The 25,807-nt window shown below is 61.5% G+C and overlaps 1 protein-coding gene and 3 long non-coding RNA genes across 7 annotated transcripts in view; 2 read left to right on the top strand and 2 right to left on the bottom strand.

Moving 5' to 3' along the window:
* Positions 1-203: 203 nt before the first annotated feature.
* Positions 204-1,592, bottom strand: LOC129527415 (uncharacterized). The gene is made up of 3 exons (XR_010131462.1): positions 1,404-1,592; positions 862-1,160; positions 204-521 (listed from the first exon to the last, which is right to left on the bottom strand). It is a non-coding gene; the product is annotated as an uncharacterized lncRNA (long non-coding RNA).
* Positions 1,593-4,947: 3,355 nt separating this feature from the next.
* LOC134757529 (uncharacterized) lies at positions 4,948-7,460 on the bottom strand. Its single transcript, XR_010131647.1, has 4 exons — positions 7,353-7,460; positions 7,133-7,250; positions 5,447-5,517; positions 4,948-5,305 (listed from the first exon to the last, which is right to left on the bottom strand). It is a non-coding gene; the product is annotated as an uncharacterized lncRNA (long non-coding RNA).
* Positions 7,461-7,605: 145 nt separating this feature from the next.
* On the top strand, positions 7,606-13,588 carry LOC129527416 (uncharacterized). 2 transcript variants are annotated; one of them, XR_010131646.1, is made up of 3 exons: positions 7,606-7,852; positions 11,631-12,132; positions 12,337-13,588. It is a non-coding gene; the product is annotated as an uncharacterized lncRNA (long non-coding RNA). The 2 variants fall into 2 exon arrangements; XR_010131645.1 differs by having other exon boundaries at positions 7,624-8,752.
* A 6,169-nt stretch (positions 13,589-19,757) lies between these two features.
* The window catches only part of LOC101148288 (uncharacterized), a 15,164-nt gene continuing 9,114 nt past the window's right edge, over positions 19,758-25,807 (top strand). Inside the window, exons 1-5 of one of the 3 annotated variants that reach the window (XR_008672383.2) lie at positions 19,780-20,604; positions 22,621-22,697; positions 22,930-23,771; positions 24,342-24,930; positions 25,209-25,807. The exon at positions 25,209-25,807 is cut by the window's right edge and continues 4,882 nt beyond it. The gene's annotated coding sequence lies outside the window, so the exon portion shown is untranslated. Of the gene's footprint in view, positions 20,605-22,620; positions 22,698-22,929; positions 23,772-24,341; positions 24,931-25,208 lie in introns of all 3 variants that reach the window. The other 2 variants (XM_055364528.2, XR_010131644.1) reach the window with 2 other exon arrangements.

Here is a 25,807-nt window from a genome sequence, read left to right as displayed (position 1 = left end):
ATGGTGGGGAAACAGATTCAGGGAGATTTGCGGCCTCGGGGGGGCCCCAGCAGGTGGCCAGGAGGTTGGTGGGTGGAAGGGAGCTGTGTCCGGTCAGGGACTGGGCCACCTGCCATCGGTGTAGGGACAGGGGCCACTCCTCCCTCTCCCTGGCTCCCCATGAAACTGGCCCCTGGGAACACCTCTGATCCTTGTGTTTTTATTTAAACGCTCCCCAGAGCACATTTGTCTCGAGTACCGGGGCATCTGGATTCAATCAAAACGACAGCTGGGCAGTCTGGCCCTGGCCATTCCAGAGTGGGTGTGGAACCAGCCAGTCTGTGTGCAGCATAGCTATCCTTGTACCCTCTCCCCAGGTCCTGCTGGGCCCTTGGTGCCTCGGTGTCCCTTCCTACACGGCTCCCCACTGTCCCCGAGGAGCCAGCCAGCCCCCAGCACCTCCTGTCCTTGTAGACCACAGAGTACGAGGAAAGAAATGCGTAGAGCCAGCTCGGGCCAGCGACAGTTGAGACTGATGGTGCCTGAGTGGGAGAGAGAACAATAAACCCGGAACTGAGGTCTTTTCCAAGACAGCACTGGGCTTAGGGATTTTCACAACATGACCCCATTCAACTCCACAAGCCCATAAAGAGGGGCTCTGACTTCCCTGCTTTACAGCTGAGGAAAGCGGAATGGGCAGGTCAGGGTGTGGTGACCCCAGCTGGGAGCACTTTCCCCTGCCAGCCCAGGAGGTAGGAAGGGAGCGGAGCCAGGAACACCGCAGCAGAGCCCAGGACACCCATGGGGTCCAGAGTCGGGAAAGGAACCGGGAGGGGGCGGCAGAGGTGCGGAGGGGAGAGGGGTGTTGAGGCCTGGGCTCACTTGCTCTGTGATCTCCAGGAAGGCCCCGGCCTCACTGAAGCTGAGTTTACTCATCCGTACAATGGGATGAATGTTGGCACCAACCGCATGGGGCAGGAGGATCAAATGAGAAGGTCGGGAGGGACGCAGGCCCCGTGCAGCCGACGCCGTGTCTGTCTTTCCTCTGTCTCTCGCGGAGGCTGGGTTGGCCGACTGGAGAAGAGAAGCTGGGGAGAGCAGCCGGACCCAGTGCTCACCCGGCTGACCTGACCTCCAGGAGCATTTCCCGGAGGATACAGGCGACCTCGCTCCTGTTCCATCTGTGGGGACGAGTAAGCAACGTGGTGGTGGCTCTGCCCAGAGTGAGTGCCGGCCTGGAAGCCTGCACCCTGACGCTGGTTCCCGAAGGTTCTGCCTTCCCCAAAGCAGCCGTTCCTACCAGGCCGGTTCCCCTGCGGAAGCTCCCAGTGGACACCCGAAGCCTCTGCCACACCCCTCAGTCACAGCCCCCGAGACCCGGTAGGTTTGCCTGTGAGCCGGGCGGGTGCCCCAGGAGGGCAGACCTGGACTCCAGCGGTAGAAGAGAAGAGACGTGGTGTCAGGTGGGCAACCAGTGGAGCCACAGCAGGCAGGCAGATGTTATCCAGAAAAGCAAACCCAGGCAGAGTGGTGGGCAGCATAGCTCAAATCCAGGCTTTTCACCCCAAGTCCAGAATGTTTTGTTTTGAGGCAGAGGGAGCAGGCGAGGCAAGCGTGCTGGTGGGGGGCAAGGGCGGCGGCGGGGGTGTGAGGGCGGCGGCGGGGGTGTAAGGGCGGTGGCGGTGGGGGAGAGGGTGGCGGCGGGGGTGTGAGGGCGGCAGCAGGAGGGTGAGGGCGGCGGCGAGGGGGTGAGGGCGGCGGGGGGGGTGAGGGCGGCGGCTGGGGGGTGAGGGTGTCGGTGGGGGGTGAGGGTGGCAGCGGGGGTGGTGAGGGTGGCGGTCGGGGGTGAGGGCGACAGTCAGGGTTGAGGGTGGCAGCAGTCAGGGGTGAGGGCGCTGGTGAGGGCAAGGGCGGGGGTGCGGGGTGAGGGCGGCAGCGGGGGGGGTGAGGGTGCTGGTGGAGGGCAAGGGCGGCGGTGGGTAAGGGGGGTGGAGGTGAGGGCCGTGCCCCTTGCTGCACCGAGGGACCCTGGCACACCTTGGAGGGATCCCCCTTCCACCAGCCAGCAGCACCCCTAGGGTGCCCGGCTGTCCCTGCTTGAGTCCTGTAGACTCTGGCCCATCAGGGGCCACATGTGGCTTTGCTCAGCCTGGGGGACAAGCTCATGGTAGACAGGGAGGGGTACGGGCAAAGACGCCCCCAAACTGCCCGCATGGGGAGAGAGCCTAGCTGGTGGGTGGGATGTGTGGCTGGAAGATGTGGGCTGCAAGCAGGCCCCACTGGTGCAGCTGGAGTTCAGGCTCCCCAGAGCCAGATTCCAGTTGTTGAGAGTCTCCCCCTGAGACCTTGCTCCATTCCCGGGCAGACCCTCCCACCCTGGCCCACTTATAGATGCCCTTCAAGGTACAGCTTAAATCTCGCCTCCTGCCTCAGACAGCTCGGGCTGCTATAACAAAGGACCACAGGCTTGAGGGCTTATACACAGCAGACCTCTCTATCTCACAGTTCTGGAGGCTGGAGTCCAAGGTCAAGGTGCTGGCATGGTTAGGTTCTGGTGAGGGCCCGTTTCCAAGCTGCAGATGGCCAGCTTCTCGCTGTGTCCTCGCATGACGAAAAGAGGGCTGGTAGCTCTCTCGGCTCCCTTTCATGAGGGGAGCGGTCTCATTCGCAAGGGTCCACCGTCATGACTTAACCACCCGCCAAAGGCCCCACCTAATACCATCACTCTAGGGATAAGGATTTCAATATATGAATTTGGGGGGGACAGAAACATTCAGTCCACTGCACCTCCTGCATAATTCCAACTCCTCCCAGTGGGGGTGCACCCTGTGCTCTGAACTCAGCCTCTTCCCCCAATTTCATGAGATACTTTGTGAAGCAGCATGGCTTCATGGAGCAGGACAGTGCAGCAGCTGTGGACGTGGGCTCTGGACATGGGCGCCAACCGGAATGTGTAGCCCCGAGTACCTGCTCTGCCACTTACTGACTGTGTGGTCTTAAGCAAGTTACTTTCTCTCTGCTTCACTGTCCTCACTCGCAAAATGGACATAGTCATTGGCTTATTGTGAGAATTAAATGAGTTAATATGTATAAACTGTCAAGAACAATGCCACCACAATCATCATCATCACCATCACCACCACCATCATCACCATCACACCACCATCATCACCACCACCACCACCATCACCATCACCACTATAATCATTGCTATCATCATCATCACTGCCATCACCATCACACCATCATCACTATCATCATTGCCATCATTATCATCATCACCATCACACTATCATCATCACCATCATCACCATTGTCATCATAACCACTATGATCAGCACCATCACCATCCTCACCATCACCATCATCATCACCATCCTCACCATCACCATCATCATCACTATCATCACCATCACCACCATTGTCATAACCACCATCATCACTATCATCATTGCCATCATTATAATCACCACCAACATCATCACCATCACACCATCATCACCACTGTCATCATCACCATCATCACTACCATCATCACCATCACCATCATTACCACCATCATCACCATCATCACCATCATCATCACCATCACCACCATCAACACGATCACGACCATCATCATCATCGTCACCATCACCACTATCATCATCACCATCATCACCATCACCATCATCACCATCATCATCACCATCACCATCACCATCATCACCATCATCACCACCATCATCATCACAACCATCATCACCATCATCATCGTCACCATCACCATCATCACCATCATCACCATCACCATCATCATCACCATCATCACCATCACCATCATCACCATCATCATCACCATCACCATCATCATCACCATCATCACCACCATCATCATCACCATCATCATCATCATCACCATCATCATCGTCACCATCACCACCATCATCATCACCACTATCATCACCACCACCATCACCATCATCACCATCCAGGTTGAATTTCCAGCTCCTTCTCTACTAGCTGCATGGCTTCAGGTGGGCTACTAAACCTTTTAGTACCTCGGTCTCCTCTGTGAGTGGAGGTAAAAATGCTTCCACTCCCAGGTACCTTTGAGGATGAACGTGGCTAACCTGTGTCCCTGATACGACAGTGCATGTGGGTAGTCACTTCCTTGCACCAAGAACATGCGCAGAGTATCACCTCATTTGGTCTTCTCAAGGACCTGGGGGGTGGAAGTATTCCTATCCCTATTTTACAGATGGAGAAACAGGCTTGGGTAATGCAGGATTCTGCCAAGGCCTCAGAGAGGTCTGGAGGAGCTTGGAGAATGCCCAGAACCACCTGTGGCTGGACTCTGTCCCTTCCTCTCTTCTTGTCGGACCCACTCCTCCATCAGCAATTTTCACTTCCAAGCACGCAGCAGAGCCCCTGGGGAGCTGCAGCAATGCTGATGGGATGGGTCTGGCTGGAGCTTGGCTCCAGAACCTCCCCCAGCTTCCCAGGGCCGCTGAGCGAGCTGAGTTGAGACAGAGGCCACCGACCCCTCTCAGAGCCTCCTGCAGTGCCTGGCACTGGGGAACTGTCATGACTAGCTAGAGCCTGGGCCAGTGGTTCCTGTGTGGGAAGGGGTCCTGACAGTACAGCAGGGGAAAGGGGGTAAGGGCTGCAGTGGGTCCTGCTGAAGTCCAGCCTCCAGCCCTGGGGAGAGGGTGGCTCCCTCAGGAGCCCCCGGGCAGGCAGATTAGGGGCAGGGCTGCTGGCACCGGGCCCAGCTGCTCTGGGCAATACGTTTTGCAAGCAAGAGTCTGGGAACAGGACACATGAGCTGGTGCACAGATGTGACGTGACGCACACCAGGATGGGTATCCTGGGCAGCTGGGGTTGCAGGGTGTGGCACTGCTGTGGTGTCACAGGTGTGGCCCAGCCAGACCCCCAGGGATCCCCCCAGGGAAGATGTGGCTTGCACGGACCACATCTGGACCCGGCTCTGCCTCTCCCTGCAAGCCACGCATGCTCCCTGGGGGGATCCCTCCCCCACATCTTGTTTTAGCCACACTCACTGGGTGACCTCCCTGCAAAAAACCAGAAAAAATTCTCAGTGAATGAGCCTCCCCTGCCCACTCTTTCTCCATGTCCTCACTGGCTGTGTTACCTCCACTCTACAGAAGGGGACACTGAGGCTCAGAGAGGTCCAGCAGCTTGCCCAGGGCCACACAGCAAGCCCCCATCAGGACAGGGCCAGCCTCTGCTCCTGGTGTGTCTGTCCAGAACTCGGGCAACCACATAACACGGCTCTGCAAATGTTTCTGGAAAGTGGCGATGAGGCAGCAGGTCTGTGTCCACACTGCATGTAATGGGAGGAGAAGGGCCACAGGTCTTGGGGCCAGGCTGGGCTGTACCCACTCCTGAGTGTGAACCCACCATGACCTCCCCACCGCCTCCCCTCCCGGATTCACGGTGAATTCCACAAACATTTCCTGCTCACCTGAGTGACAAGCACCTCAAGAGAAAACGACACAGGGGCTTAGGTGGGCAGGGACGGCAATCCACAGTCGCCTGCAGACACAGAAGCCGGGTGAGAGGGGCTCCTTGAAAGGCAGGTCTGGAGAGGCAATTCCGGAGGAGCTTCCAGCTGACGGGGAAGCCCCGGCCTGTCTGGAGACGGCTCACAACCCATCCAGCCAGGGTTGGGGGACCAGGAGGGACACGGCTCACAGCCCGTCCAGCCAGGGCCGGGGGACCAGGAGGGAAACGGCTCACAGCCCGTCCAGCCAGGGTCGGGGGACCAGGAGGGACACAGCTCACAGCCCATCCAGCCAGGGCCGGGGGACCAGGAGGGACACGGCTCACAGCCCGTCCAGCCAGGGTCGGGGGACCAGGAGTGACACGGCTCACAGCCCGTCCAGCCAGGGTCGGGGGACCAGGCGGGACACGGCTCACAGCCCGTCCAGCCAGGATCAGAGGGACCAGGAGGGACACGGCTCACAGCCCGTCCAGCCAGGGTCGGGGGACCAGGAGGGACACGGCTCACAGCCCGTCCAGCCAGGGTCGGGGGACCAGGAGGGACACGGCTCACAGCCCGTCCAGCTAGGATCAGAGAGACCAGGAGGGACATGGCTCACAGCCCGTCCAGCCAGGATCGGGGGGACCAGGAGGGACACGGCTCACAGCCTTTCCAGCCAGGATCAGAGGGACCAGGAGGGACACGGCTCACAGCCCTTCCAGCCAGGATCAGAGGGACCAGGAGGGACATGGCTCACAGCCCATCCAGCCAGGATCAGAGGGACCAGGAGGGCCCACCCCACGCTGAATGTGGGCTGACTGGAGCACTCTGAGAGGATGGAGCGGGGGCTGCTGCTTTGCACCGGTGTCCAGAGGGCCTGCCTGGCTGCTCAGTCAGGACACCATGGTGCTTAGCCCCTCAGCTGCATCAGGGCCGAGGCTGCAACTCCCCTTCCCGACGTACATTTCATTCACACATCGCCAGCCCTGGCAGAAGTCCCAAGAGAAACAGTGTACCGTGTCGGGCGGTTCGGGGAACACCGAACGCTGTAACCTCCCCTCCCACCCGCTTGAGGGGTCTGTCATGTGTGTGGACGAGTCCCATGGACGGAAACCCGTCACTGCGTTTGACCCAGATTCCTGGACGTGTCTGACTTGAGCCCTTTGTGTAGACCATAGACTGAGGCAGTGGCGGCCGCCAGGCTCTTGGCTCCAGGGCCCCCCTCACTCCGTCCCCCTCTTGCCTCCATTGTGACCCCTCTGGACCCGGCTCTCCCTCTCCCTGCAAGCCACGCATGCTCACCACCCTCCTGAAACTGTGTGCGGAGGCCCCTGCTGAGCAATGCTCTGCCGCCGCTGCCATCCTGAAATGCTTAATACTTCTTAAAGAAGGGCCCACATTCTCATTGTCTTCGTCTTTTTTGTTTTGTTTTGTTTGTTTGAGACAGGATCTCACTGTGTCACTCAGGCTGGAGTGCAATGGCATGATCTTGGCTCACTGCAACCTCCGACCCCCAGGCTCAAGCGATTCTCCTACCTCAGCCTCCCGAGTAGCTGGGATTACAGACACTCCACCATGCCTGGCTATTTTTTTGTATTTTTAGTAGAGACGGGGTTTCACTATGCTGCCCAGGCTGGTCTTGAACTCCTGACCTTGTGATCCTCTCACCTCGGCCTTCCTAGGTGCTGGGATGACAGACGCTCCACCACGTGCCGGCACGTTTTCATTTTCTATGGACCCTTCAGATGACATAGCTGACTCTGCCTCTTTGCCTCGGTTTCCTGTCCTGAAAAGGGGAGGGGTTAGTAAAAAGGACAGCTGCCTCTCAGGGTGCTGAGTGAAGACTCGCCGAGTGCTGAGAACAGGGGCCCTGGCCACCAGACCCTACCCAGGGCGGCCATGCCCCCAGGAGGCCTCAGGGGAACCTGGAAGCCCACGTGGAAACCCATCCCTGGGGCGCCAAACGCTCCCTCTGATTGGCCACAGAATCAATGCTCCCTCTGATTGGCCACAGAATCAACACTGCCTCTGATTGGCCACAGAATCAACGCTCCCTCTGATTGGCCGCAGAATCAATGCTCCCTCTGATTGGCTGCAGAATCAACGCTCCCTCTGATTGGCTGCAGAATCACTTCCTCCCTGTGGGCCGGCAGCCTGGGGGCAGGGTGGGGGTATCTCCTGCACCCCCAAGGGTGTAGCCCATCTCTCCTCTGCTGTGGACACTCAGCGCCCACCCCAGGTGCCTGGACACCACCACGCCCTGGACACGGCTGCCTGGAAGAAGACGGGTTCCCACGCCACCCTGGAGAAATTTGCCTGGTGGGCCCACCCGGCCCTTACCTGCCACGCCCGGCGCAGACCAAGCAATTTCACTTCCCAGTCCCCTGGGTGGGTGGCAGCAGGCAGGGTGGGTGGAATGTTCCGACGCCCACACACTGCACACTTCTGTTCGGGGCAGCTGGGCAGGGCGGCCTCTGGGAGCCTGAGCCCCTCAGAGTCCAAGGAGCCCGGAGAGGGCCCAGCTTCCGGCATCGGGGGACGGCTAGGGACAGCGCCTCTGCTCTCACGGCCTGGGGTGCCGCTGAGCCCCAAGGGCAGATCCCGAGTGGAGGACACTGCACAGCCCTTCTGAGCCTCCTCTCCACATGCTGTGGGTGGTGGGCTGGGCCCCGGGAGCTCTAAGCCAGGCCCTGGTCTGTGACACCCTCCTCGGGCCACCAGACAGAGCAGGGTTGATTCGCAGAGCAAGCAAAGCCTCAGAATGTGCCTTCCAGGCCATGGTGGGTAGCAGGAGGCAGGACTCTTCTAGAAGTAGGGGTCTGGCCTGAGGCTACGTCCTTCGCAGGACGGTGCTGGTGGCCCCGGGCTCTCCCGGCAAATCCCTGCGATGGTGGAAGGAGGGCCGCTTAGGACCGAGGGAAAACCCTCCTGTGGGTGGGAGGCCGGGGTCCTAGGAGGTTGGCCTTGGATCTGCAGGGCCTGCTCTGCGGGACCCGGAGAAGCCACTTGGAGAGGGAGCTCCGGAGCCACAGGGTCACGACTGTGTGTTGCTCAGATCTGAAGGTTTGTGAAGCCTAGAGGTCGGGTGACGGGCCAGGCTCACGGGACACCCTTGCTTCACGAACATCTCTCCCTGAACCACCACGAGGCCTGGTCAAAGGGAGTTCACTCTTGGCGGAGAGAAAGGAGACACGTCTCACACGCCTGATGGGGAAAGAACAGGAGCGAGCAGCTGTTCCCGCCAGGCCGATGAGGAGACTGAGGTTCAGAGAGGAACCCAGGCAGCCGGTGGGCAGCAGTCTGGGGTCCCAGCGCTGTGATGCTCCCCTGCCCATGTCCTGGTTAGGAGCCTAGTCTAACGGGACTCCCTGATAGCCGAGGGGCCATGCCATCCCACAGGGCACCCTGAACACCAGCTGTTAGCCATTCCCCTCCCCCTCCCCTCCCCTGCAGGAAGCAACGTACAGAACCAAGCCAGGGCTGATCTTGTGGGGCTCTCGGGACTGTGTGGAGCCAAGAACACGGCCGAGGCTCCCTGGCTCCCGCAGCCCAGAGGCAAGACCCAGGCTGAGGCCCGGGGAGGCTCCTCTGTGCCCCTCCCCACAGGTCACTCCCAGAGCCACCCATGCCCCTGGGTCAGAGTCAGGGCTCTTGCACAGCCTCTTTTCCTGGAAGCCATGAGGGCTCCTGGATTACGTGGCCCAGCCAGCCCAGTGGGTGACCAGGGTGGGGATGGTCACGCGCTCAGCAGAAGGCTAGCCCACGTTTCCGGGGCCCCCAGCGGCTGGGAAACTCCCAGGTGCCGGGCCCTCCCCACCCAGTCTCCCTTCCTCCTTCTCTGGACTGGCCTGGCTGGACCACACCTGGGGCCGTGGCCACCTGTGCCCCCTTTTCTCAGCCTGTTCTTGTTTGGGCCTCCTGGGACACTCGAGCACCCCAAGACAAGTCAGGGCCAGCAGACTCCGCCTGCAAAGAGGGCCCCCAGTGCGGAAGCCCTTGGAGACGTCAGCCCTTAACGGTGCAGAGGGGAGATGGAGCCACCGTGCAAAGGACGCTCCAGCCTCACAGCCAGGGTTGGGTCTCGGCAGCTGTGAGGCTGGATAAGGCCGAGTGCACCAGGCCCTTGGGCAGCCCAGTGGGCAGAGCCCAGAAGAGGGGGGCGCACGGCCTGGCCTAAGGAGCAGGGTGGGGACCCTGCACCAGGCAGACACCCTCAAGCCTCCTCATGCCCCCTTGGCCTTCCCTTACTTGTCTGGGGCTCCCTTCCTGCAATCAAAGAGCCCCTGGCACCTCCAGCCCTTGGGCCAGGGGACCTGGACCCCACCCCTATGTGTCCCTAGAAGCTAAAGGGACCTTGTGGAAGGGGGCTGGACTTAGGCTTCTTGCCCCCCAGGTAGGCATCAGGGGAGCAGGGCAGGTCAACGGCTGCTCAGAAGCCTGGCAGGGTTTGCAGGGCGTGGGCTGCCCCAAGCTCATCTGCACAGAGCCCTGACTTCCGGCCCCAGAACCAAAGCAGGAGACATGGCCGGGGAAGAAGAGCAAGGGTAGAAAGTGAAGTGCCGGGGGGGACGGGGGTGCTGGCCCAGGAGTCATGTGTGCTGGCCTGGGAGGGTAGAGAGCAGGGCGCCGGCGGTGGGGGCAGGTGGGGGTGCTGGCCCAGGAGGCAGTGCGCTGGCCTCGGAGGGTAGAGAGTGGGGTGCTAGCGGTGGGGGGCAGGTGGGGGTGGCCCAGGAGGCATGTGTGCCAGCCTGGGGCCCAGGGGGTGTGGGACTGTCCCTCCAAGCCAGGGGTCCTGGCTTTGTCCTTGAATCAACTCATGCTGTCAGGAGCAGCCAGGCCGCAGGGGTCAAAGGTGACCACAGGCTCCAGCAGCTTTCCTGGGCCCAGCATCCCCGGTCCAGGATGGTCCTGGGCGTGACCACCACCATAAGCCCCCAGACACACTCATCCAGCCACCCCTTGAGGGCGGGGCCCGGGTAGAGAGGGGCTCCCCATTTCCCTTTGGGCGCTGTGTTTCTATGGGGGCACCCAAAACCCAGCATTTTTTGGCTTCTCTGCAGGCCTCGGTGCGTACCTTCAGCAGCCCCTCAAGCCCTCCCGCCCTGTCCTCTCCCCAGCTGCCACTGACCTCCCTCCCTCCCCTGCCCCTGCAGCCCTCCTGCCGCCATGGCCGCCCCGCTCCGTCACCCTCCTCTTGTCAGACCCCATCCTCGTCCACAGCCCGTCCTTCCCACCGTCTGTGCTCTGGGCTCTGGGACCCTGCTTGGTCCCCGCCATGCTCCTTAATTGTGGGGTGTCTCAAACACTCCTGTGATTCTCACAGCCTCTTTGAGGCTGGGTGGTCCCAGACCACCACCACCACCAGGAGACCCTGCAGCTCCTCAACCTCCCCTTGTCTGTGGGTCTCCATCAGCTTTGGGTCCTTGGGCCAGGTTGCCTCATTCCCATCACCCCGCCAAGCCTGGGCCCCGGGCTTCACCCCTCACCCCCTGCCCTACCTCGCTCCAGGCTGGACACAGCCATGCCCTCATGGGCTCCCCCTGCTCTGCTGATCCTGCTGTCTCCATGGCGATGGAAGCTTTGGAGAGCTGGGGCTGAGCCCCTGGAGGCCTAAGCTGGAGTTGGTGCACAGTCCCTCCCGGAAAACTGCAAGTTTCCCACTCCTTGTGGGGGAGCAGCAGGGCCCCTGTGTGGGCATGGATGAGGGGTTCCCACTCCTCGTGGGGGAGCAGCAGGGGTGAGGGGTTCCCACTCCTTGTGGGTGAGCAGCAGGGGTGAGGGGTTCCCACTCCTCGTGGGGGAGCAGCAGGGGTGAGGGGTGCAGGGACGGGGCCACCTTTGCAAGGAATCTCCCCACCCACCCTGGGGCTTCACGCTCCTCACCGTGGGGGTGGAGGCTGGAGGTCAGCATTTCCCCCAGTGCCCAGCATCCCTTCGCCCTTTCGGTAACCAGACCTTGAAAATCACTACGAAACTTCCTGGGTGCAGGTGGCCTCAGCTGTTAACCCAGGGCCCTGGCAGGAGGCTGCTGGCCCGTCTGACCAGATGTTGGCCACTGGCCCGTGGAAGCCAGGGATTGGTTAGGGGAGCTGCTCCCAGCTGCTATTTTACTTCTTCATAGTTTTCTATCATAAGGTATTTTTCTCCTCTTAAAACTTCTCCCCAGGTGGCTCCTGTACTTCCTTTGGGGGCGTGAGGTGAAGACGGGGCCAGCGCCCCTGGGGCAGCTGAGACCAGGGCGGGGAAGACCATAAATCAGGCAAGAGCCAGTGCCCGGTGCCCCAAGGTGAGCACATGGAGGGACGGTGACTGCTGGTCCTGGGAGCGAGCACAGAGCCCACGGGAAAGCGAGGAGCTCAGTAGGAAAGTGAGGAGACCACCAGGAAAGCGCAGAGCCCATGGGAAAGGGATGAGCCCACGGGAAAGCGAGGAGCCCACGGGAAAGCGCGGAGCCTGCGGGAAAGGGCGGAGCCCGCGGGAAAGGGCGGAGCCCACTGAGAAAGCGCGGAGCCCACGGGAAAGGAAGGAGCCCACGAGAAGGCGCGGAGCCCATGGGAAAGGGAGGAGCCCATGGGAAAGCGCGGAGCCCACGGGAAATCAGGGCCGCACTGCACAACAGTTCAGATGCTTCCAGCGTCCGCTGGGCGCCCGGTCCGTCCCAGAAGAAGGTGGGTGCTCAGGGGCACCCTCAGCAACGTGCTGTGTCCACACCTGGGGGCTGCTTCTGAAGGAGGAGGGGGATTTGCAGGAGGAGGGGAGGAGCCAAAGAAGAAGGAAAGACCCCAGGGCCAGTTGCGGGGCCGCCCAGCTGGGCTGCTGCTGGGCAGGGGGACATGTGCGGACAGATGTGGAGCTGGGATTTCATCCTGTAGATTCAACCTGCACTGACCAGGCCTGTGTCTGCCTGAGAATCAGCCTGGGGTTCCTTCAACGCACGCATACAGAGTCCTAAAGGGCCATGGGAAGCACCCCGAACCTTTCCTTAAATCGCAGAAGGGAGCAAGGGAAGAATCCACATGGCGGACAGGCTAAGATCCCAAATCCCAGTAATCACTATGACTTGGTTAAGAAATAAGGTGCAAGTCCCACCAACAATTCCAAAAGGAAACTTCATATGCAAACCAAAATCACATCAATCAGCTGAGTCTTCATTTTCTTCACGTGCCAACAAAAATAAGTATCCCTGGGAGGACAATGACGGGAGGCAGAGGCAGGCTAAGTCCTCGCAGACGGGGAGATGGTTCCTCACACACGTGGTCAGAGAAAAATACGGCAAGTACCAGAAAATTAAAACAGGATGAATATCTCTCTAGCAACTAGCAAAAACTGGAGTGAAATGTACCTGCCAAGGGTGAGAAAACAGCAAACACACAGCAGCACCAAGAAATCGTCGCCCTGAGATGACGGGAGCAGACGTATGACTGGCAATGGCAAGAGCAAAACACATGAGCGGATTTTCCCCTCGCAGCCTCAGATCTGCTTTCTGTCCCTGTGGGTTTGCCTCCTCTGGGTACGTTCTGAGTTAATTTTTGTATAAGTTAGGAGACTTAGGTCAAAGTTCCTTTTTTTTTTGCCTGTAGATGTCTGATTCTTCCAGCACCATTTGTTGAAAAGCTAGTCTTCTTCCACTGAATTGTTTTTATATCTTTGTGAAAAATCAGGTGGGCCTATTTGTGTGGGTCAGTTTCTGGGTTTTCTGTTCTGTTCCGTTGGTTCGAGAGTCTACCCTGATGCACACACGTCACTTTCTCAACATTGTCACGATGGATGAGGCTTTAATATCCATGCCAGCTAGAGTGACACCTCCACTTTTTTCTCCCTTGTTTCAGGATTGGTTTTGTTTGTTTGTTTGAGATGGAGTCCCACTGTGTCGCCCAGGCTGGAGTGCAGTGGCATGATCTTGGCTCACTAGAATCTCTGCCTCCCGGGTTCAAGTGATTCTCCTGCCTCAGCCTCCCGAGTAGCTGGGATAACAGGCACAACCACCATGCCCAGCTAATTTTTGTATTTTTAGTAGAGATGGGGTTTCACTTTGTTGGCCAGGCTGGTCTCAATCTCCTGATCTCGTGATCCACCCACCTCGGCCTCCCAAAATGCTGGGATTACTAGCGTGAGCCACCGAGCCTGGCCTACTTTTTGTATTTTTTAGTAGGAACGGGGTTTCGCCATGTTGGCCAGGCTGGTCTTGAACCCCTGACTTCAGGTGATCCACCCACCTTGGCCTCCCACAGTGCTAGGATTATAGGCGTGAGCCACTGCAACTGGCCAAGATTTTTTTTTTTTTTCCGAGACGGAGTCTTGCTCTGTTGCCCAGGCTGGAGTGCAGTGGTGTGATCTTGGCTCACTGCAACCTCCGCCTCCTGGGTTCAAGCGATTCTCCTACCGCACCCTCCAGAGTAGCTGGGATTACAGGCACCTGCCACCACACCCGACTAATTTTTGTATTCTTAGTAGAGACGGGGTTTCACCATGTTGGCCAGGATGGTCTCGATCTCCTGACCTCGTGATCCGCCCGCCTCAGCCTCCTAAAGTGCTGGGATTACAGGCATGAGCCACTGCGCCTTGTGATTGTGTTAAGTATTCCAGGTCCTTCGCCTTTCCTTATAAATTTTATTTTATTTATTTTCTTTTATCTTCTCAATCCCAATGGTTAACTCCAAGCTCACAACCACTCTGCTCTTAGCTCCTAAGGGGATGGACATTTTTAGATTTCACACATTTGTGAGATGGGTAGTGTGTGTCTTTCCGCACCCAGCTGATTTTACTTAGTGTGACGTTCTCCAGGCTCGCCCATGGTGTTGCTCCTTTTTGAGGGCTGCATAGTACTCCACCGTGGGTGTGCCACACTTTCTTCATCCATCCACTGATGGGCAGAAGGTCAAGGGTGGGGCCTGTCTCCACCATCCTGCCACCACCCCAATGGCACACCCCCCGCCCTGCCACCGGCCACTCTCCCATGGTCTTCCTGCTGTGGAGGCTGAGCTGCCCAGGGAGGCTGAGGCTGGAGGCAAAGTTTGGCCATCTTTGCCAGAGTTCAGGGACGCAGCTGGGGCTCCTCTTGCTGCTTCCTGGGCTCCTGCCTCAGCCTCCAGGCCTCGTCTCAGGCTGGAAGAGCCTGCAGAGGCTTCTGAACCAATGCTCCTGGATGACCTGTGGGCCAGGAGGCCCACGAGCTGTGGAAGAAGAGAGCTCCAGAGGGTCAAGGGGTGTGCCCTATGTGCCCGCCCTTGGGGCCCAGACCCCTCTGCCCGTGGCAGGAACCCAGCCTTCCTTCTGACCCTGCAGCCCCAGGCTTGGAGCCCAACCATCCCGTGACACAGACAGCCCCTGGGGGCCTGGGTCCCAGGGGCAGGGAGGGGCTACCCCCATCGGTGCACAGCCCTGACATTCCAGGTCATCTCTGGGGTGACGCCGGACACGACAGCCTTTCCCTACCCCTCAAGTCAGGCCAGCCCAGCTCTGGCACCTCCCTGGCGGTGTTAGCCAGGGTTAAAGTTAACTGGGCGCTCCTGTCACCCCTGCCTGGCCGTGGGGACCCTCCTGCTGCCTGCACCGAGTGGCTCGCTGGTTAACTGCAGACGAAACCAGCAGCTCTCAATCCCTCACTGTTTCCTCACAGTAGCGTCTGCGCTGTTGAGGGTAATTGTGGTGTGAGCACCTCTGCTGTGTGTGGAACTGGAAGCAGCTCGTGCTTGGTGGCAGCTTGGTTTGCCAGTGGCCACTGAGCCCAGGCGTGAGGCTCCAGGTCCTGGTGAAGGAGACAGGCAGGAAGGGCTGGTGGGGCAGGAGGGCCCAGTACAGACTGCACCATCTCAGACTGGCCTGGGCTCCCTCTAAGGAGGCTCCCAGAGGCCCAGGTCCTGCAGCTGTCCAGGAGGAGGCGGTGGGAGGAGGCGTCCCTGGGTAGAAGGAGCTCGGCCCCTCCCCTACTCTCTCATCCTGACTCTGCAGGGCCCTGCTGGGCACACGCCTCTCTGCCTCTCACCAATGCCCAGTGGTCCACACCCCAGCTCAAGGCTGAGCAAGTGTCCTGGCAGGCACTCTCCCTCCACCCTGCATCTGTCCTGCAGACATCTCAAGGGGAGGAGAGGAGGACAGGAAGGAGGGCAGGGGCTCCCGCGTCCACCTGGGAGGAGGAGGACAGGAAGGAGGACAGGGGATCCCGCATCCACCTGGGAGGAGGACAGGAAGGAGGGCAGGGGCTCCTGCGTCCACTTGGGAGAAAGACAGGAGGACAGGGGATCCCGTGTCCACCTGGGAGGAGGAGGACAGGAAGGAGGGCAGGGGCTCCCGCGTCCACTTGGGAGGAGGACAGGAGGAGGACAGGGGATCCCGTGTCCACCTGGGAGGAGGAGGACAGGAAGGAGGGCAGGGGCTCCTGTGTCCAGATGGCTTTGCCCACTCTCTCTTGGGCTGGCACTGCTGAGTGCTTTGTGGGCGCTGGGGCTGGTGACATCGAGGACAGCTGGGATTGGTGGAGGTAACCCAAGATGAGAGTCCAGGCCTTGGACAAGTGACCTCTCCCCGCTGGGCCTGCTGCCTCCTGCATGAGGTGGGACAGCCAATCCCAGCCCTGCAGAGAGGTGGGAAGAACGGATAACCCAGGGCTGGCTGGCCCCACAGCCCCGTGAGGACGTCCTGACATTGCCATCGGCTCAATTCCTGAACGCACTAAGGCAGGAGTGGTGGTCGCTCTGAGGCGCAGGCTGTCCTCATGAGGTGGAATCCAAGGCGTTGGGGGTGCCACTGAGAACACGAGGTTCTAGAGGGCTGCCCCCAGCATCACTGGGCATGGCTGGGAAAGTGCTGTCAGCGCAGCCAAGGGCCAAGGCACCTGGGCCCCTATGATTGCCTGAGAATTCTCTTCCTGAGCCTGGCCCGCTTCACTGAAGACAGGAAGGCTGCTGCCAATGAGGCTGGCTATCCGGGCTGACCCGGGTGCCCTGCCTCCCTCCAATCTTAACTGTCAGCCACCAGGAGGGTCTGCAGGGTGGGCCATGGGACCTTGGCTCTGCACTGATGCTGGCTGCCATGGCCGTGTGGAGGGGCAGGGTGGGGTGACCAGGTAGTTCCCAGCAGGAGGAACCCATTCGCTGGTCCCCAGGGCTCACCTAGGGGCTGACACTGAGGCTTGATGGAGTGGAGGGGGCCCAGCACTGAGCGTGGCACACACAGAGACATGCACAGCAGGCCCACAGTGACATGCAGCGCCACGTGGGGACTCAGGGCAAGACAATCACACACTGTCACACACGTGTGCAGGCAGGTGCACATGGCCAGTGGTGCTGGAGCCGCCTGAACCGGCTGTGGGAGCCGATGGGGCTCCCCTCTTCCCCGCTCCAAACTGAGTGACATCACATCATAATTGAGTTACATCATGTCATAGCTTGAAGTTGGTGGGAGAGTTTACACCACAGAAATGGGCGAACGTTGCCAGGCAGGGCTGTTGCAGGTTTTGGGTTCCTGCCTACCAGCACCTACTGCAGCACGGTCACATAAACAGGTGCACACGGACACACACGCCTAGACACACATGCATTCCTCCACATTCATGGAGGCTCATGGGCACACACGCAAACCTGCATGCTCACAGTGGCTCGTGGTGTGTATGCACCTGGTGGATGCTCATGGACCACACACACGGGTGGCGCGCTCTCCCACGTGCTCACAGGCAGATGCACGCCTAGGATCACCCGCATGTGACTCTGCACACACTTGGAAGTCCACCCATGCTCACGCACACACACAGGCGGGGCACGCAACGTCACAGCCCAGCACCCAGACCCGGCCACTGCACATGGCTGTACAGTGACATTTAACCTGCTCTGGGGATGGGGCTTTGGCTGTGGCACTGGCCCTGATGTTTGAATCTGGGGGTTCACTGAGCCCTCACATCCTACTCAGGAAGCTGAGGTACAGACGTGTGAAGCTGAGCCTGTTGTCTGCACATCTCTGCACGTGTGGGACCAGCAAGAACCCCAGGATGGGCTCAGCCTTTGCTCCCAGCTCCAGGAGGCCAGGTGCCCTGCATGAGCCCGGGCAGGGAGGCCCACAGAGCCGTGAGCCCAGGAGAGGGGCCCCTTCTACAGCCATCAGGAGATGCCTCTCTTCCAGGGGTAGCAGCCTGGTGGCACCCGCTCAGGGAACTGGAGGCCCTGGCTGGGGAGGTGCTGACCCCGAGAAACCTCGGAAGGTGTCGGGGCTCCTGAGACCCTGCCGGTGGTGCCCCGTGACGGAGGTGTGCGACCTGCCGGCAGCAGGGTGCTGACTCTCGATGGGGGTCCCCTGACTCAGCCCATCTGTCGGGGTGATGGGTGGAGCCCAGGGGAGCCCAGGTGGGGGCTGGCAGGGTGGGGGCTGAACACCAGCAGCTGCCCACACAGGGTTGGGGGAGGCCAGGCCCTGATGGTTCCAGGCTCCGTCCCTCCCCGGCGGTCACTCCAGCCCATGGTGTCACTCTGTAGTCGGACTGTGGCTGCGGGAACGGCCCTTCTGCCTGCCTTGATCTGATCGCGTCCTGAAGTGGTCCCAGCCCCACAGCTGGACACGCTGGTGGTTCACTGTCCCGGGTTCACATCTGCTCTTCCCACTGGTCCACCGCACGTCGTTTCGTTTTAGCAGGACGCGCCCAGGCACCCGGGAGGTTAAAGGAAAGGTCAGCGCCACGAGGGTGCTTGGCAGGTCTGTGCTGATTCCCGCTGAGCGGCCTCGCACTCTGAACCTTCCCTTCTCTTCCAGATGAGCTGAGAACAGGCAGCAGCTGCAGAGGAAGGTGGGGTTTGCCCTTCTCCCAGCTCCTGCGCCTCACATCACATGCACCTGCAGCGGTCACAGTGGGCCTCAGACCTCAGGTCCTGCTGGGTAGCCACAGCGGGCCACAGAGCCACCTCTGGGACATGCAGGAGGAGCGTCCAGGCTGAGGGAACAGCCGGGGCTTCGGCGGAGGAGCTCCCGGAACATTTCAGGGGCAGCAAGAAGGCCCGTGTGGTGGAACAGAGTGAACCCAGGGAGGCAGCAGGGGCCGGGTTCCAGGGCAAAGCCACAAGGTCAGCTGAGGAGCCCAGGCCCCTCACCTCCCCAATCCCAGGGTTAGGCCATACCTCCCAGAGCCTCCTCCAGCCTGGGGCCTGGGAACGCCCAATGCAGAGGAAGACCCAGGGGCCTGAGGTCAGAGGTTGCAGCCTAAATGCGAACTGTGACCAGGAGCAGCCTGGGTGGCACAGAGGGGGTGTGGCCTCGAGGGCGGGATGGGGCAGGGCCCAGGGTGGGACCTGTCAGACACGGGCTGGGAACAGGCGAGGGGAGTGACAGCCACAGGGCAGATGCCACAGGCAGCTCCCCGTTCACTCCCGCAGCTCCCAGCCATGCCCTGGGGGTTGGCTCCGGCCCTGTGTTCCTGCCGCAGGGCACCGGGAAGACAACGAGGTTCCGGGGAGCAGGGTGGCAGCAGGAGCCCCAGCCACGCAATCTGCGGCTCTGGGGCGTCCAGGGTATTGAGGGCATCTCAGGGCAGAGTCTCGCGGTCCGTCCCGGAGGGTGTTCCTTGCTTGTCCATTGTGGGGCATTCCAGGGCTTTCTGAAGCTGAGGTTGTCCTTGGTTGGATAAAAAAAAGTTAACACTGTGAAGAGCAGTGCAGTGCCCGAAAATGCCCAGAAGAGGCTTCTGCCACCAGGCGACCAGTGGCCAGGGTTGGCTGTCTTCAGGCGAGCGGGTGTGAGGGGGCTGGTGACCCAGATGCAACCTATCCTGGCCCGAGGACCCAGCGCGTGGAGGGGCAGGGAGCCATCCTGGAGGGGCCTCACTCAGTCCTCCAGCACCCGCCCGGCCTTCTCCCTGCACTGCACCGTCCGCGAGGTGTGGGGAGACGGGCTTGGGTTGTCTTCTAGGGTGACGTGGTGGCCGTCGGTGGCCGTCAGGGCAGGGTGGCCACTCCCTTGGCTCTTCCTGGCTCCTCGCCCACCTTGCGGAGGGAGCAGCCTCATCCTCAGGGCTCGGACACCAGCTCCACCTCGCGGCGCCAGGTCACTCCATGCAGGAAGAGGAGCTGGAGGCTATGACCGCCGGCTCTGTCCCCAACACCTCGTCTCCCCGATGCCCGGGAGTTGTCACCTGCGTCTCCAGGGTCAGAGGTCATGCATAACCAACCTGGGGTTCTTCAAGCAAGGGAGGCGACAGAGACAGCGGGGTCAGCACAGAGCAAGTGCCAGCAACCGCTCTCTAGCAGGAGCCTGGCCGAGGCTCTCTTCCACCCCGTCCTCAGCCTGAGGCTGGCCTTTCACGTCCAGTTGGGATGCCCTCTGGCCCTCAGACGTAGGTCAGGACTCCGGGACTGTGCCCACGGCAGGCAACAACCCCCGGGGTCATCCCGCCAGACTCTCGGCCAGCCCTGCTGTCTTGCCGGCCGCCGTGTCCGCACAGGAGCCAGGGTTGGCACTCGATGAATAAACGCCTTTCAAGAGAAGAAACGCAGGGAGCTGGGTGTGGTCACCGTGGCAGACCGTTGGGGGAGGCGGGGGGCTGGGCAGGGGACAGGGTGGCGCGTGTCCCAGGGGACCTGGCGGGGGAAGGTACGCCCAATCAGGAGGCTCCGCGATGTGACGTGGATCCGTGTTTCCTCTTCTTCTTCCTGGTGGTTTACGTAAGAGGGAGAGCAATGGGGACGGGCAGGGACGGAGCTGCGGGCTGAGGTTCCTCCGCTCGGCGAAGCCCCTTCTGTCTGCCCCCGCCTGCTCTGGGCTTTCTTGGCTATGTCTGCTCCTGACAGAAGGGATGTGTGTTGCCAGGGGTGGGGGCTTGGCGTGTGTGCGTGTGAGAATATGTGTGTGTGTTTAAAATACAAAAAAAAAAAAAAGAAGCGTCCCTATACTCAGCCGCAAGATGCTGGCCAGCCTCCATCCGTGCCAACTCCCCTCCGAGCTGGCACTGGGGACTCCGGAGGCACAGGGAGGAGGAAGGTGCGGGCAGCTTGCGGTGAGGATGGACGCGTGCCACCGACGTATGCCAGCGGCTGCAGGGGACCAAACGCCCATCCACAAAACCCACCGCGATCGCTGGCAGCCGTGGCGGGAAGCGGCAGCAGTTGGCAGAGGTGCCAGGGAGGGCCGGCTGGGGCAGGTGGATCCTGGCAGCAGCAGCGCAGGTAAAGCGTGCGGGTTCGCGGGGTGTGGGCACCTGGCATCTGCGTCGGGTGCCAGAGGCCGGGGCCGGATCTTGGCCTGGCTCTGGGTTGCAGGGCGTGGCAGCATCAGGGAGGGCTGAATCCCGCAGGGTTCTGGGCCAGCCTGGTAGAGGACGGCTCCTCCCGGCTTCCCCAGCGTCGCCCTGGGGCCTGTTTCCAGGTGCGCTTGTCCCTTTGTCCTCCAGGGAGCTCGGCTGGGTGGGCTCGGTGGGGCCAGCATGGGGTCGGCCACATCACCTCCGCCTGATGCCCTGTGGGCCCCCAGGGCCAGGTCCCCTCTGCCCAGTTCCGTTACAGTCCCCCAGATGGCCCCCAAATGTTGGTCACTGTCCCCAGGCATGGGCTGCAGGGCTGCATCTTGGGGCCCAGGGCTCCTAGGGGAGTGCGCCTGCCCTCCCTCTCGTCTTCCCGGAGCCCCCGCCCCACCTCTTGCTCCCAGCCTGGCTTGGTGCCTCGGAGCCTGTGCGGAACGATGGGACAGACGCCAAATATGTGGTAGCAGGAGTGCGGGTGACGGTGCAGCAAGCCCAGCTGCTGAGGGTGCGAAGGAGCCCGAGGTGAGGGACTCCCCAGCAGCTCCAAGGCAAAGTCCTGCTGCCCTTCCCAGCAATTACAGGCTGGGCAGAAAGAGCTGGGGGCCGTGGGAGAGGGGATTTTCACCTGCAGAAAGGTGGGTGACACCCAGGTGGGCCAGCGTGGAGCTGTCAGGGCTGGGGGTGTTAGACCCAGTGTCTGGCTGTGGCCCCTCAGCGTGATCCATGGCGAGCAGGATGGCAGAGGCTGCCAGCCACAGCATCAGCTGGCAGAGGCTGGCACCAGACCCATGCCCTGGCAGGAGCGTGGCACAGAGGGCCCTGGCTGTGCCAGGGGCTCTGGGCTGGCCGCTGTCCCAGTCAATGCTCTGGGCAGCCAATCCAGTCCCAGAAAGAAGGTTGCACTGGAGGGGCGATTAGAGCACATGGGCAGGGGCTGGGGTGAAAATGGCTACGTGGCCGGGCCCCCAGCTCCTCCAAGCCCAGGAGGAGGTTAGGCCCATGGACCTTAAAACTCCGAGCCTAGAGTCAGGCTGGCCCACAGGAGCCTCCACCTTGAAGGGGCTAGGACGGGCCTCTGAGGCCAAGGTCAGGAGCCCGGGCTGGGCTGAGGGGCAGGGAGGGCTGGGGGAGCGGGGGAGGGCAGTGGTCATCTGGTCCAGACGCCCAGGGGTCGGACAGAGCCGGCAGGACTGAAGGCCCACGAGGGGTCTGGGCTGTGCTTCAGAGCTTCAGGGAAAGGCTCAGAGCCCCGCAGAGGCCCAGCCTGAGACATCCCGGGGGCAGGGGTGCGGCGGGGCTCCCAGGGACTGGCCATCCTCAGCCTCCTCTTTCCCTTAAGCCCCGGGAGGCGCTGCTGTGGCGGCTTCAGTCCGACTCTGGCCAACACTTCATGACGGGGGCTTCCCCTTGGAAGTGCTGGCGGTGGGGGTCATCCCGGGTGGGCCTTGGCGCAGGTGAGCTTCCCCAGTGGCCGCCTGGACCCGGCCCTGCAGTCCCTGCCCTCAGATGGCACAGGCGTGGAGCGCGGGCAGGGTGGGCCCCAGCATGGGTGTCAATGGGATAAACACTCAGGCAGGGGGGCTCCGGGGATTTGGGGACACAGCAGTGGCCCTGGCCCCTCAGGCTCAGGGGTGGGGGGCGGGGCACAACACATTCCAGGATTCCCGGAGGAGACTTAGATGGGCGAGGTGCTGGCTGGAACCCTGGCTTGGGTCTGCGCTGGGTGGGATGGCAGCACCTGTGGGTCCCAGGCCTCAGTCGTGAGGAGAGTGGCATGAGTGGGTGCCCCTCCCTCGAGGGCCCCAGGGGACCTGAAAATGGCATGGAGGGTGGGACAAGCTGGAAGCTGCGGCCCCCATGATGGAGACTGGGGACCGGGCTTCTCCCGCTCTGCTGGGCAAGATTCCCCCCCAACCTCTCACCCCCCACCCCCCACCTGCAGGCCTGAACACCGAGCAGGCACCTCACCCACTGAGGGGCTTCCGGGGTCCTGGCTGCCCACTGGGCTTCCAGCAACAGGTACAGGTCCCCCCGGCCCCAACCACAGCCCCATCCCATGCCCCGGGTGTGTGCTGCCCCTGTGGCGCCCCATTCCAGCCCTGCCTGACCCAGGTCAAGACTGTCTCTCAGGCCCCTTCCCACCCTCAGCTGCTCTGACCCGGCCATGGGCCTGAGTAGGAAGGGTGGGCAGGGGGCTGTCCGGGGATCGAGGAAGTTGGCCCTGCCATCACCCCCACTGTTTCACCCACAGCTGCCCCTGCACAGGGCTGGTCTTTGTCAGGGGCGCAGCCTTGCTGGGCCACAGCAGAACAGGGGACCCTGCTGCCTGCCGCAGCCCTCCTCCCTCCACCTCCGAATTTCACAGTCCCTGCTTCCCGCGCCGGCTCGGAGCTCCCTAGAGACTCCTGCCAGATGTTCCTGGCGGCCCCACATCGCTTCCCTAATGAAATATTCATGGGCCTTTCTGCCTCTTGACATAAAGCCTTCTGCAGCTCCACGCACCATGGAGAGGGAGCTGGCCTCCCAACAAACCCTAGGAAGGAGTGGGCGCCCGGCCAGCCCCTCCCCCTGCGCCAACCCCAGCCGCCCACTGTGCCTCCCGAGACAGTGGCTGGGCCTCCACCTCCCCTTTGCTCTGCTAAGGGTCAGGGGTCCAGCTGCTGCACCCTCCCCCAGCCCAGAGGCCTCCCTGCCGCCTCCGCCTCCCAAGAGCCCAGTGCCAGCTGTGCAGGCACATCAGCCCTGGGGCTGGGCTCCGGAGGGAGGGCAGCCGCCACCCCACGTAGGAGGGAGCCAGCACCTGTGTGTCCAGGACCACCCTCACAGGCCCAGGGAGGAGGGGTTCTCCCTACCTCTTCCTTCAGTACCTTGGTGGCCAAGAACTCCTTACCCCATGCCAACAAGACCGGGCTCCTGGAGTCCACCTTGCCCCTAGCTGTGTGGTGGCCAGCCTGGTCTTGCAGTCACCCGCTGTCATCCGTCCACACCTCTGTCCGTGTGCTCACGCACGCGGTGTCGGCACCACGCCGAGTTCTGTGCGTGGAGATCAGACTTCATGACGTTGAGCAAAACCGGCCCAGCCTTGCACTCCAGGTATTCACGCCAGCCCCCGCCAGGCCATGTGGGCGGAGGACCTCGGGGCAGGGGTGGTGAGGGCAAGAAGGACAAGGTGGATGGAAAGTTCCAGGGCCTGGGAGCTGTGTGAGGAGTAGAAAGCGGCCAGTCAGTGAGTCCTACACAGAGGGGACCTTTGTGCCCCAGGTCAAAGGAGAAGGGAGCGGGCCCCAGCCAAGTCCACACCAGCCTCTGCTCCGTCCACAGGCCCTGTCTGGCTCTGCTAGGTCTCCTCAGTCAGGAGGTCCATGAGACCCCGGCCCCGGGTTCTGGTCTGTAGGTGGTGGCCACAGTGAGGCCCCTCTGAGCGGGAGTCTGCCCCACATGGGGTGCCCTCTCCACGCACCTGCGTGGCTCACCGTGGGCTCTGCTCTGCTGTGCAGGGAGGGGCCCAAAAGGCTTACCCGGGGGCTCTAGGGCTGCCCCAGCCTCTGTGATTCCTGCGCCCCCTTGCTCCTGGCCTCTGGGTCAAGCCTTTGTCTTTAGCGGTCATCTCGACCTTAACTGTCACCTACAGTGGCAGGGAAACAGTTACACTACCATTCACAGAGACAGTCTCAGCCTCCACATTTCGGGAGACAGAAGTTCAGAGAGGCCATGTTGCTTCCCTGAGGCTGCAGAGCCAGAAAAGAAGCTGCCTGGGCGCGTCTATCCCGGAGCCCCGGCATCGTCACCAGGGCCACACAAGCAGCCAGGACCCTCCCGGGAACCAGCTCCCTGACTGGGACGCCCCAGCCCTCCTGAGCTCACTGACCAGGGATCCGGCCAGTGCCCCTCCCCCATGCGGGCAGTGGGCTGGGACGCGCGGCCGGGAGGGGGCTTGGGCCGCGTCGTCCCTCCGCCTCCCCAGGTCCCAGCCGTCTTGCTTCCTGAGCTGCTGGCGGGGTAATAAGCTCTGCGTGTGGTGTGGAAATAAAGCACGTTCCACAGAACAAATGGTGTTAATGTGCAGAAGCACTGCAGCCCGGAGTTACCCAGCGCCTGGAGGGCGGCGCGGCAGCTGCACCAGAATGAACGCCTGCGTGCGGAGAATCAGCGAGGCCATACGTCCCCGTGGAGGGACAAAGCATCCCAGCCCTGGCCCCCAGCAGCGCCGGCCCTCCAGGCGGGAGGCGGTTCCAGGAAGCGAAGCGAGCAGGTGCTGGGACTCCCCTCCCCTCCTGGAGGCGCCTAGCCAGAGTAGTCAGTGACCACCCCTAGGTCCCACCTGACGGCCCTGCCCGGCCAGGTGTGGTGGCCATTGGGACAGCCTCCCTCAGAACCGAGGCCACCACCTGTGGGGTCCAGCGGCCTTGTCCTGTCTCAGCTGCCATCACCCCACCAGGCCCCCAAAATGTGCTCTGGGGCCCATCCCGCCACAAAGCCTGGGGTCTCACTGCTCCTCTCCTAGAACGGCCACTTTTCTTCTTTACGCAGGGGTCACGCTCCAGGCCTTTCTCCAAGCCCTCCCCGCGCTGGGACGCATTTACCCGCCTGCCTGTTGACTTCGGCTCGCACCCACTCCTGGGCTGCTCAGAGCTGCTGCTACCTGTTGATGAGCACTGTAGGTGGCTTCGAGATGCACGCCTCGGGACGATCCGCCTTCCTCCCCCGCCTGCCATTCCCGCACTGACAAACGTCTGCCCTGGGTGTTAGGAGCGAGGTGCACATTGCACCTTACATCCTCATGGGCGGCTCCAGGAGCCTCACTGCAGCTGATGAGTATTTAACACCATCATCCATCGGTGTGGCCATTGGGGCTGGCACAGAAGCTCTGGACGCCTCTACCTGGAAACCAGGGCTGTTCTCCCTGGATGGCAGGAAGGGAGCAGGTGGGAGGCAGGAGGTGCTTGTTCCACCGGCACTCCTGGGTTCTGAGGACAAGGCACTTCCCCGCCTGTGTCTTGCTTTGGCCATAGGTTCTGAGCTTCTGCTTCTCCTCTGTGGGTACTAGGGCAGCTCTGGCATTATGTCTTCTAGACCTGCGCCTCCTTCAGAGGTCAGGGCCGTGCACTCAGACACCTCCAGTGAATGCT

The sequence above is a fragment of the Gorilla gorilla genome, chromosome 18 (assembly GCF_029281585.2).
Source record: "Gorilla gorilla gorilla isolate KB3781 chromosome 18, NHGRI_mGorGor1-v2.1_pri, whole genome shotgun sequence".
Taxonomy (NCBI): domain Eukaryota; kingdom Metazoa; phylum Chordata; class Mammalia; order Primates; family Hominidae; genus Gorilla; species Gorilla gorilla.
Note: the sequence above shows the minus strand (reverse complement) of the source record. Positions and strands in the feature narration are given on the sequence as shown.